This window comes from Schistocerca serialis, unplaced genomic scaffold (genome assembly GCF_023864345.2).
Source record: "Schistocerca serialis cubense isolate TAMUIC-IGC-003099 unplaced genomic scaffold, iqSchSeri2.2 HiC_scaffold_1363, whole genome shotgun sequence".
NCBI lineage: Eukaryota > Metazoa > Arthropoda > Insecta > Orthoptera > Acrididae > Schistocerca > Schistocerca serialis.
In genome coordinates, this window is record NW_026047584.1 from 14,617,933 (window position 1) to 14,630,658 (window position 12,726).

Genomic DNA, 12,726 nt, shown 5'->3' on the forward strand with positions numbered 1-12,726 from the left:
TTACAATTCACTATCATTTTTGCGTCGGATTCGATAATCTAAACTCACAGGAGAACGACCATAAGGTGCCCGAGGCAGCAACAGACCCTTGGAGACAAGTCGGCTGGAGGCCGATGTATTGAATCTCGACGCAATTTGAGTGTTCCATCGGCATTAGGAGGCCGTGAATGTTACAATTAACTATCAGTTTTTCGTCGGATTCGAAAATCTAGACTCACAGCAGACGAACCATTTGGTGCCCGAGGCAGCAACAGACCCTTGAAGACAAATCGGCTGGAGGACGATGTATTGAATCCCGACGCAATTTGAGTCTTCTATCGTCATTAGGAGGCGCTGAACGTTACAATTCACTATCATTTTTGCGTCGGATTCGAAAATCTAGACTCTCAGGAGAAGGATCATATTGTGCCCGAGACAGCAATATCCCCTTGGAGACAAGTCGGCTGGAGGACGATGTATTGAATCTCGACGCAATTTGAGTGTCCGATCGTCATTAGGAGGCCCTAAACGTTACAATTAACTATCATTTTTGCGTCGGATTCGATAATCTTAACTCACAGGGGAACGACCATACGGTGCCCGAGGCAGCTATTGGTCCCTTGGAGACAATTTGGTTGGAGGTCGATGTATTGGATCGCGACGCAAAATGAGTGTTCCATCGTCATTAGGAGGCCCTGAATGTTACAATTAACTATCAGTTTTTCGTCGGATTCGAAAATCTAAACTCACAGGAGAACGACCATAAGGTGCCCGAGGCAGCAATAGACCGTTGGAGACAAGTCGGCTGGAGGCCGATGTATTGAATCTCGACGCAATTTGAGTGTTCCATCGTCATTACAAGGCCCTGAACCGTACAATTAACTATCAGTTTGGCGTCGGATTCGAAAATCTACTCACAGGAGAAGTTCATACGGTGCTCGAGACAGCAATAAACCCCTTGGAGACAAATCGGCTGGAGGACGATGTATTGAATCTCGACGCAATTTGAGTCTTCTATCGTCATTAGGAGGCGCTGAACGTTACAATTCACTATCATTTTTGCGTCGTATTCCAAAATCTAGATTCACAGGAGAAAGATCATATTGTGCCTGAGACAGCAATATCCCCTTGGAGACAAGTCGGCTGGAGGACGATGTATTGAATCTCGACGCAATTTGATTGTCCCATCGTCATTAGGAGGCCCTAAACGTTACAATTAACTATAATTTTTGCATCGGATTCGATAATCTAAACTCACAGGAGAACGACCATAAGGTGTCCGAGGCAGCATTAGACCCTTGGAGACAAATCGGCTGGGGACGAGGTATTGAATCTCGACGCAATTTGAGTGTCCCATCGTCATTAGAAGGCCCTGAACGTTACAATTAACTATCATTTTTGCGTCAGATTCGTAAATCTAGACTTACAAGAGAACGACCATAAGGTGCCCGAGGCAGCATTAGACCCTAGGAGACAAGTCGCCTGGAGGACGATGTATTGAATCTAGACGCAATTTGAGAGTTCTATCGTCATCACGAGGCGCTGAACGTTACTATTCACTATAATTTTTGCGTCGGATTCGAAAATCTAGACTCACAGGAGAAGGATCATATTGTGCCCGAGACAGCAATATCCCCTTGGAGACAAGTCGGCTGGAGGACGATGTATTGAAACTCGACGCAATTTGAGTGTCCCATCGTGATTACAAGGCCCTAAACGTTACAATTAACTATCATTTTTGCGTCGGATTCGATAATCTAAACTCACAGGAGAACGACCATAAGGTGCCCGAGGCAGCAACAGACCCTTGGAGACAAGTCGGCTAGAGGCCGATGTATTGAATCTCGACGCAATTTGAGTGTTCCATCGGCATTAGGAGGCCCTGAACGTTATAATTAACTATCATTTTTGCGTCGATTCGATAATCTAAACTCACAGGAGAACGACCATAAGGTGCCCGAGGCAGCAATAGACCCTTGGAGACAAGTCGGCTGGAGGACGATGTATTGAATCCCGACGCAATTTGAGAGTTCCATCGTCATTAGGCGGCCCTGAACGTTACAATTAACTATCAGTTTTTCGTCGGATTCGATAATCTAAACTCACAGGAGAACGACCATAAGGTGCCCGAGGCAGCAACAGACCCTTGGAGACAAGTCGGCGGGAGGCCGATGTATTGAATCTCGACGCAATTTGAGTGTTACATCGTCATTACAAGGCCCTGAACGTTACAATTAACTATCATTTTTGCGTCGGATTCGAAAATCTACTCATAGCAGAAGTTCATACGGTGCTCGAGACAGCAATATACCCCTTGGAGACAAACCGGCTGGAGGACGATGTATTGAATCTCGACGCAATTTGAGTCTTCTATCGTCATTAGGAGGCGCTGAACGTTACAATTCACTATCATTTTTGCGTCGGATTCGAAAATCTAGACTCACAGGAGAAGGATCATATTGTGCCCGAGACAGCAATATCCCCTTGGAGACAAGTCGGCTGGAGGACGATGTATTGAATCTCGACGCAATTTGAGTGTCCCATCGTCATTAGGAGGCCCTAAACGTCACTATTAACTATCATTTTTGCGTCGGATTCGATAATCTAAACTCACAGGGGATCGACCATACGGTGCCCGAGGCAGCTATTTACCCTTGGAGACAAGTCGGTTGGAGGACGATGTATTGGATCGCGACGCAAAATGTGTGTTCCATCGTCATTAGGAGGCCCTGAATGTTACAATTAACTATCAGTTTTTCGTCGGATTCGAAAATCTAAACTCACAGGAGAACGACCATGAGTTGCCCGAGGCAGCAATAGACCGTTGGAGACAAGTCGGCTGGAGGCCGATGTATTGAATCTCGACGCAATTTGAGTGTTCCATCGTCATTACAAGGCCCTGAACCGTACAATTAACTATCAGTTTCGCGTCGTATTCGAAAATCTACTCACAGGAGAAGTTCATACGGTGCTCGAGACAGCAATAAACCCCTTGGAGACAAATCGGCTGGAGGACGATGTATTGAATCTCGACGCAATTTGAGTCTTCTATCGTCATTAGGAGGCGCTGAAAGTTACAATTCACTATCATTTTTGCGTCGGATTCCAAAATCTAGACTCACAGGAGAAAGATCATATTGTGCCTGAGACAGCAATATCCCCTTGGAGACAAGTCGGCTGGAGGACGATGTATTGAATCTCGACGCAATTTGATTGTCCCATCGTCATTAGGAGGCCCTAAAGGTTACAATTAACTATAATTTTTGCATCGGATTCGATAATCTAAACTCACTGGAGAACGACCATAAGGTGCCCGAGGCAGCAACAGACCCTTGGAGACAAGTCGGCGGGAGGCCGATGTATTGAATCTCGACGCAATTTGAGTGTCCCATCGTCATTAGAAGGCCCTGAACGTTACAATTAACTATCATTTATGCGTCGGATTCGAAAATCTACTCACAGGAGAAGTTCATACGGTGCTCGAGACAGCAATATCCCCTTGGAGACAATTCCGCTGGAGGCCGATGTATTGAATCTCGACGCAATTTGAGAGTTCCATCGGCATGAGGAGGCCATGAACGTTACAATAAACTATCATTTTTGCTTCGGGTTCGAAAATCTAGAATCACAGGAGAACGACCATAAGGTGCCCGAGGCAGCAATAGACCCTTGGAGACAATTCGGCTGGAGGACGATATATTGAATCTCGACGCAATTTGAGAGTTCCATCGTCATTAAGCGGCCCTGAACGTTACAATTAACTATCATTTTTGCGTCGGATTCGATAATCTAAACTCACAGGAGAGCGACCATACGGTGCCCGAGGCAGCAACAGACCCTTGGAGACAAGTCGGCTGGAGGACGATGTATTGAATCTCGACGCAATTTGAGTGTCCGATCGTCATTAGGAGGCCCTAAACGTCACAATTAACTATCATATTTGCGTCGGATTCGATAATCTAAACTCACAGGGGAACGACCATACGTTGCCCGAGGCAGCTATTGACCCTTGCAGACAAGTCGGTTGGAGGACGATGTATTGGATCGCGACGCAAAATGAGTGTTCCATCGTCATTAGGAGGCCCTGAATGTTACAATTAACTATCAGTTTTTCGTCGGATTCGAAAATCTAAACTCACAGGAGAACGACCATTAGGTGCCCGAGGCAGCAATAGAGCGTTGGAGACAAGTCGGCTGGAGACCGATGTATTGAATCTCGACGCAATTTGAGTGTCCCATCGTCATTAGAAGGCCCTGAACGTTACAATTAACTATCATTTTTGCCTCAGATTCGTAAATCTAGACTTACAAGAGAACGACCATAAGGTGCCCGAGGCAGCATTAGACCCTAGGAGACAAGTCGGCTGGAGGACGATGTATTGAATCTCGACGCAATTTGAGTGTCCCATCGTGATTACAAGGCCCTAAACGTTACAATTAACTATCATTTTTGCGTCGGATTCGATAATCTAAACTCACAGGAGAACGACCATAAGGTGCCCGAGGCAGCAACAGACCCTTGGAGACAAGTCGGCTGGAGGCCGATGTATTGAATCTCGACGCAATTTGAGTGTTCCATCGGCATTAGGAGGCCCTGAACGTTATAATTAACTATCATTTTTGCGTCGGATTCGATAATCTAAACTCACAGGAGAACGACCATAAGGTGCCCGAGGCAGCAATAGACCCTTGGAGACAAGTCGGCTGGAGGACGATGTATTGAATCCCGACGCAATTTGAGTCTTCTATCGTCATTAGGAGGCGCTGAAGTTACAATTCACTATCATTTTTGCGTCGGATTCGAAAATCTAGACTCACAGGAGAAGGATCATATTGTGCCCGAGACAGCGATATCCCCTTGGAGACAAGTCGGCTGGAGGCCGATGTATTGAATCTCGACGCAATTTGAGAGTTCCATCGTCATTAGGCGGCCCTGAACGTTACAATTAACTATCAGTTTTTCGTCGGATTCGATAATCTAAACTCACAGGGGATCGACCATACGGTGCCCGAGGCAGCTATTTACCCTTGGAGACAAGTCGGTTGGAGGACGATGTATTGGATCGCGACGCAAAATGTGTGTTCCATCGACATTAGGAGGCCCTGAATGTTACAATTAACTATCAGTTTTTCGTCGGATTCGAAAATCTAAACTCACAGGAGAACGACCATAAGGTGCCCGAGGCAGCAATAGACCGTTGGAGACAAGTCGGCTGGAGGCCGATGTATTGAATCTCGACGCAATTTGAGTGTTCCATCGTCATTACAAGGCCCTGAACGTTACAATTAACTATCATTTTTGCGTCGGATTAGAAAATCTAGACTCACAGGAGAACGACCATAAGGTGCCCGAGGCAGCAATAGAACCTCGGAGACAAGTCGGCTGGAGGACGATGTATTGGATCGCGACGCAATTTGAGTTTTCTATCGTCATTAGGAGGCGCTGAACGTTACGATTCACTATAATTTTTGCGTCGGATTCGAAAATATAGACTCACAGGAGAAGGACCATGTGGTGCCCGAGGCAGCGATATCCCCTTGGAGACAAGTCGGCTGGAGGCCGATATATTGAATCTCGACGCAATTTGAGAGTTCCATCGTCATTAGGCGGCCCTGAACGTGACAATTAACTATCATTTTGGCGTCCGATTCGTAAATCTAGACTTACAAGAGAACGACCATAATTTGCCCGAGGCTGCATTAGACCCTTGGAGACAAGTCGGCTGGAGGACGATGTATTGGATCGCGACGCAATTTGAGTGTTCCATCGTCATTAGGAGGCCGTGAATGTTACAATTAACTATCAGTTTTTCGTCGGATTCGAAAATCTAGACTCACAGCAGACGAACCATTTGGTGCCCGAGGCAGCAAGCAACCCTTGGAGACAAATCGGCTGGAGGACGATGTATTGAATCCCGACGCAATTTGAGTGTTCCATCGTCATTACAAAGCCCTGAACCTTACAATTCACTATAATTTTTGCGTCGGATTCGAAAATATAGACTCACAGGAGAAGGACCATGTGGTGCCCGAGGCAGCGATATCCCCTTGGAGACAAGTCGGCTGCAGGCCGATGTATTGAATCTCGACGCAATTTGAGTGTTCCATCGTCATTACAAAGCCCTGAACCTTACAATTAACTATCAGCTTCGCGTCGGATTCGAAAATCTTCTCAAAGGAGAAGTTCATACGGTGCTCGAGACAGCAATATACCCCTTGGAGACAAGTCGACTGGAGGACGATGGATTGAATCTCGACGCAATTTGAGAGTTCCATCGTCATTAGGCGGCCCTGAACGTTACAATAAACTATCATTTTTGCGTCGGATTCGATAATCTAAACTCACAGGAGAACGACCATACGGTGCCCGAGGCAGCAACAGACCCTTGGAGACAAGTCGGCTGGAGGACGATGTATTGAATCTCGACGGTATTTGAGTGTTCCATCGTCATTACAAGGCCCTGAACGTTCCAATTAACTATCATTTTTGCGTCGGATTCGAAAATCTAGACTCACAGGAGAAGGACCATGTGGTGCCCGAGGCAGCGATATCCCTTTGGAGATAAGTCGGCTGGAGGCCGATGTATTAAATCTCGACGCAATTTGAGAGTTCCATCGTCATTAGGCGGTCCTGAACGTTACAATTAACTATTATTTTGGCGTCGGATTCGTAAATCTAGACTTACAAGAGAACGACCATAAAGTGCCCGAGGCAGCATTAGACCCTAGGAGACAAGTCGGCTGGAGGACGATGTATTGGATCGCGACGCAATTTGAGTCTTCTATCGTCATTAGGAGGCGCTGAACGTTACAATTCACTATCATTTTTGCGTCGGATTCGAAAATCTAGACTCACAGGAGAAGAAACATGAGGTGCCCGAGGCAGTGATATCCCCTTGGAGACAAGTCGGCTGGAGGCCGATGTATTGAATCTCGACGCTATTTCAGTGTTCCATCGTCATTAGAAGGCCCTGAACGTACAATTAACTATCATTTTTGTGTCGGATACGAAAATCTAGACTCACAGCAGAACGACCATAAGGTGCCCGAGGCAGCAATAGACCCTTGGAGACAAGTCGGCTGGAGGATGATGTATTGAATCTCGACGCAATTTGAGAGTTCCATCGTCATTAGGCGGCCCTGAACGTTACAATTAACTATCATTTTGGCGTCGGATTCGTTAATCTAGACTTACAAGAGAACGACCATAAAGTGCCCGAGGCAGCATTAGACCCTTTGAGACAAATCGGCTGGAGGGCGATGTATTGGATCGCGACGCAATTTGAGTGTTCCATCGTCATTAGGAGGCCCTGAATGTTATAATTAACTATCAGTTTTTCGTCGGATTCAAAAATCTAGACTCACAGCAGACGAACCATTTGGTGCCCGAGGCAGCAATATCCCCTTGGAGACAAATCGGCAGGAGGACGATGTATTAAATCCCGACGCAATTTGAGTCTTCTATCGTCATTAGGAGGCGCTGAACGTTACAATTCACTATCATTTTTGCGTCGCATTCGAAAATCTAGTCTCACAGGAGAAGGATGATATTGTGCCCGAAACAGCAATATCCCCTTGGAGACAAGTCGGCTGGAGGACGATGTATTGAATCTCGACCCAATTTGAGTTTTCCATCGTCATTAGAAGGCCCTGAACGTTACAATTAACTATCATTTTTGCGTCGGATTCGAAAATCTAGACTCACAGGAGAACGACAATAAGGTGCCCGAAGCAGCAATAGACCCTTGGAGAAAAGTCGGTTGGAGGCCGATGTATTGAATCTCACAGGAGTGTTCTATCGTCATTAGGAGGCGCTGAACGTTACAATTCACTATCATTTTTGCGTCGGATTCGAAAATCTAGACTCACAGGAGAATGACCATGTGGTGCCCGAGGCAGGGATATCCCCTTGGAGACAAGTCGGTTGGAGGCCGATGTATTGAATCTCGACGCAATTTGAGTCTTCTATCGTCATTAGGAGGCGCTGAACGTTACAATACACTATCATTTTTGCGTCGGATTCGAAAATCTAGACTCACAGGAGAAGGATCGTATTGTGCCCGAGACAGCAATATCACCTTGGAAACAAGTCGGCTGGAGGACGATGTATTGAATCTCGACGCAATTTGAGTGTTCCATCGTCATTAGAAGGCCCTGAACGTTACAATTAACTATCATTTTGGCGTCGGATTCGTAAATGTAGACTTACAAGAGAACGACCATAAAGTGCCCGAGGCAGTATTAGACCCTTGGAGACAAGTCGGCTGGAGGACGATGTATTGGATCGCGACGCAATTTGAGAGTTCCATCGTCACTAGGAGGCCCTGAATGTTACAATTAACTATTAGTTTTTCGTCGGATTCGAAAATCTAGACTCATAGCAGACGATCCATTTGGTGCCTGAGGCAGCAATATCCCCTGGGAGACAAATCGGCTGGAGGACGATGTATTGAATCCCGACGCAATTTGAGTCTTCTATCGTCATTAGGAGGCGCTGAACGTTACAATTCACTATCATTTTTGCGTCGGATTCGAAAATCTAGACTCACAGGAGAAGGATCATATTGTGCCCGAGACAGCAATATCACCTTGGAAACAAGTCGGCTGGAGGACGATGAATTGAATCTCGACGCAATTTGAGTGTCCCATCGTCATTAGGAGGCCCTAAACGTTACAATTAACTATCATTTTTGCGTCGGATTCGGTAATCCAAACTCACAGGGGAACGTCCATACGGTGCCCGAGGCAGCTATTGACCCTTGGAGACAAGTCGGTTGGAGGACGATGTATTGGATCGCGCCAGCAAAATGAGTGTTCCATCGTCATTAGGAGGCCCTGAACCTTACAATTAACTATCAGTTTCGCGTCGGATTCGAAAATCTACTCACAGGAGAAGTTCATACGGTGCTCGAGACAGCAAATACCCCTTGGAGACAAATCGGCTGGAGGAAGATGTATTGAATCTCGTCGCAATTTGAGTCTTCTATCGTCTTTAGGAGGCGCTGAACGTTACAATTCACTATCATTTTTGCGTCGGATTCGAAAATCTAGACTCACAGGAGAAAGACCATAAGGTGCCCGAGGCAGCAATAGACCCTTGGAGACAAGTCGGCTGGAGGCCGATGTATTGAATCTCGACGCAATTTGAGTGTTCCATCGGCATTAGGAGGCCCTGAACGTAGAAATTAACTATCTTTTTTGCGTCGGATTCGATAATCTAAACTCACAGGAGAACGACCATAATGTGCCCGAGGCAGCAATAGAACGTTGGAGACAAGTCGGCTGGAGGCCGATGTATTGAATCTCGACGCAATTTGAGTGTTCCATCGTCATTACAATGCCCTGAACCTTACAATTAACTATCAGTTTCGCGTCGGATTCGAAAATCTACTCACAGGAGAAGTTCATACGGTGCTCGAGACACCAATATCCCCGTGGAGACAATTCCGCTGGAGGCCGATGTATTGAATCTCGACGCAATGTGAGTGTTCCATCGTCATTAGAAGGCCCTGAACGTTACAATTAACTATCATTTTTGCGTCCGATACGAAAATCTAGACTCACAGGAGAACGACCATAAGGTGCCCGAGGCAGCAATAGACCCTTGGAGACAAGTCGGCTGGAGGACGATGTATTGAATCTCGACGCAATTTGAGAATTCCATCATCATTAGGCGGCCCTGAACGTTACAATTAACTATCATTTTGGCGTCGGATTCGTAAATCTAGACTTACAAGAGAACGACCATAAAGTGCCCGAGGCAGCATTAGACCCTTGGAGACAAGTCGGCTGGTGGACGATGTATTGGATCGCGACGCAATTTGAGTGTTCCATCGTCATTAGGAGGCCCTGAACGTTACAATTAACTATCAGTTTTTCGTCGGATTCGAAAATCTAGACTCACAGGAGAACGACCATAAGGTGCCCCAGGCAGCAACAGACCCTTGGAGACAAGTCGGCTGGAGGCCGATGTATTGAATCTCGACGCAATTTGAGTGTTCCATCGGCATTAGGAGGCCCTGAACGTTACAATTAACTATCATTTTTGCGTCGGATTCGATAATCTAAACTCACAGGAGAACGACCTTAAGGTGCCCGAGGCAGCAATAGACCCTTGGAGACAAGTCGGCTGGAGGCCGATGTATTGAATCTCGACGCAATTTGAGTGTTCCATCGTCATTAGAAGGCCCTGAACGTTACAATTAACTATCATTTTTGCGTCCGATACGAAAATCTAGACTCACAGGAGAACGACCATAAGGTGCCCGAGGCAGCAATAGACTCTTGGAGACAAGTCTGCTGGAGGACGATGTATTGAATCTCGACGCAATTTGAGAATTCCATCATCATTAGGCGGCCCTGAACGTTACAATTAACTATCATTTTGGCGTCGGATTCGTAAATCTAGACTTACAAGAGAACGACCATAAAGTGCCCGAGGCAGCATTAGACCCTTGGAGACAAGTCGGCTGGTGGACGATGTATTGGATCGCGACGCAATTTGAGTGTTCCATCGTCATTAGGAGGCCCTGAATGTTACAATTAACTATCAGTTTTTCGTCGGATTCGAAAATCTAGACTCACAGCAGACGAACCATTTGGTGCCCCAGGTAGCAAAATCCCCTTTGAGACAAATCGGCTGGAGAACGATGTATTGAATCCCGACGCAATTTGAGTCTTCTATCGTCATTAGGAGGCGCTGAACGTTACAATTCACTATCATTTTTGCGTCGGATTCGAAAATCTAGACTCACAGGAGAAGGATCATATTGTGGCCGAGACAGCAATATCCCCTTGGAGACTAGTCGGCTGGAGGACGATGGATTGAATCCCGACGCAATTTGAGTCTTCTATCGTCATTAGGAGGCGCTGAACGTTACAATTCACTATCATTTTTGCGTCGGATTCGGTAATCCAAACTCACAGGGGAACGAACATACGGTGCCCGAGGCAGCAATTGACCCTTGGAGACAAGTCGGTTGGAGGACGATGTATTGGATCGCGACAGCAAAATGAGTGTTCCATCGTCATTAGGAGGCCCTGAACCTTACAATTAACTATCAGTTTCGCGTCGGATTCGAAAATCTACTCACAGGAGAAGTTCATACGGTGCTCGAGACAGCAATATACCCCTTGGAGACAAATTGGCTGGAGGAAGATGTATTGAATCTCGACGCAATTTGAGTCTTCTATCGTCTTTAGGAGGCGCTGAACGTTACAATTCACTATCATTTTTGCGTCGGATTCGAAAATCTAGACTCACAGGAGAAAGACCATAAGGTGCCCGAGGCAGCAATAGACCCTTGGAGACAAGTCGGCTGGAGGCCGATGTATTAAATCTCGACGCAATTTGAGAGTTCCATCGGCATTAAGAGGCCATGAACGTTACAATAAACTATCATTTTTGCGTCGGGTTCGAAAATCTAGACTCACAGGAGAACGACCATAAGGTGCCCGAGGCAGCAATAGACCCTAGGAGACAATTCGGCTGGAGGACGATATATTGAATCTCGACGCAATTTGAAAGGTCCATCGTCATTAAGCGGCCCTGAACGTTACAATTAACTATCATTTTTGCGTCGGATTCGATAATCTAAACTCACAGAAGAGCGACCATACGGTGCCCGAGGCAGCAACAGACCCTTGGAGACAAGTCGGCTGGAGGACGATGTATTGAATCTCGACGCAATTTGAGCGTCCCATCGTGATTACAAGGCCCTAAACGTTACAATTAACTATCATTTTTGCGTCGGATTCGATAATCTAAACTCACAGGGGAACGACCATACGGTGCCCGAGGCAGCTATTAACCCTTGGAGACAAGTCGGTTGGAGGTCGATGTATTGGATCGCGACGCAAAATGAGTGTTCCATCGTCATTAGGAGGCCCTGAATGCTACAATTAACTATCAGTTTTTCGTCGGATTCGAAAATCTAAACTCACAAGAGAACGACCATAAGGTGCCCGAGGCAGCAATAGACCGTTGGAGACAAGTCGGCTGGAGGCCGATGTATTGAATCTCGACGCAATTTGAGTGTTCCATCGTCATTACAAGGCCCTGAATGTTACAATTAACTATCATTTTAGCGTCGGATTCGAAAATCTAGACTCACAGGAGAACGACCAATAGGTGCCCGAGGCAGCAATAGACCCTTGGAGACAAGTCGGCTGGAGGACGATGTATTGGATCGCGACGCAATTTGAGTTTTCTATCGTCATTAGGAGGCGCTGAACGTTACAATTCACTATAATTTTTGCGTCGGATTCGAAAATATAGACTCACAGGAGAAGGACCATGTGGTGCCCGAGGCAGCGATATCCCCTTGGAGACAAGTCGGCTGGAGGCCGATGTATTGAATCTCGACGCAATTTGAGTATTCCATCGTCATTACAAAGCCCTGAACCTTACAATTAACTATCAGTTTCGCGTCGGATTCGAAAATCTACTCAAAGGAGAAGTTCATACGGTCCTCGAGACAGCAATATACGCCTTGGAGACAAGTCGACTGGAGGACGATGGATTGAATCTAGACGCAATTTGAGAGTTCCATCGTCATTAGGCGGCCCTGAACGTTACAATTAACTATCATTTTTTCGTCGGATACGAAAATCTAGACTCACAGGAGAACGACCATAAGGTGCCCGAGGCAGCAATAGACCCTTGGAGACAAGTCGGCTGGAGGACGATGTATTGAATCTCGACGCAATTTGAGAGTTCCATCGTCATTAGGCGGTCCTGAACGATAC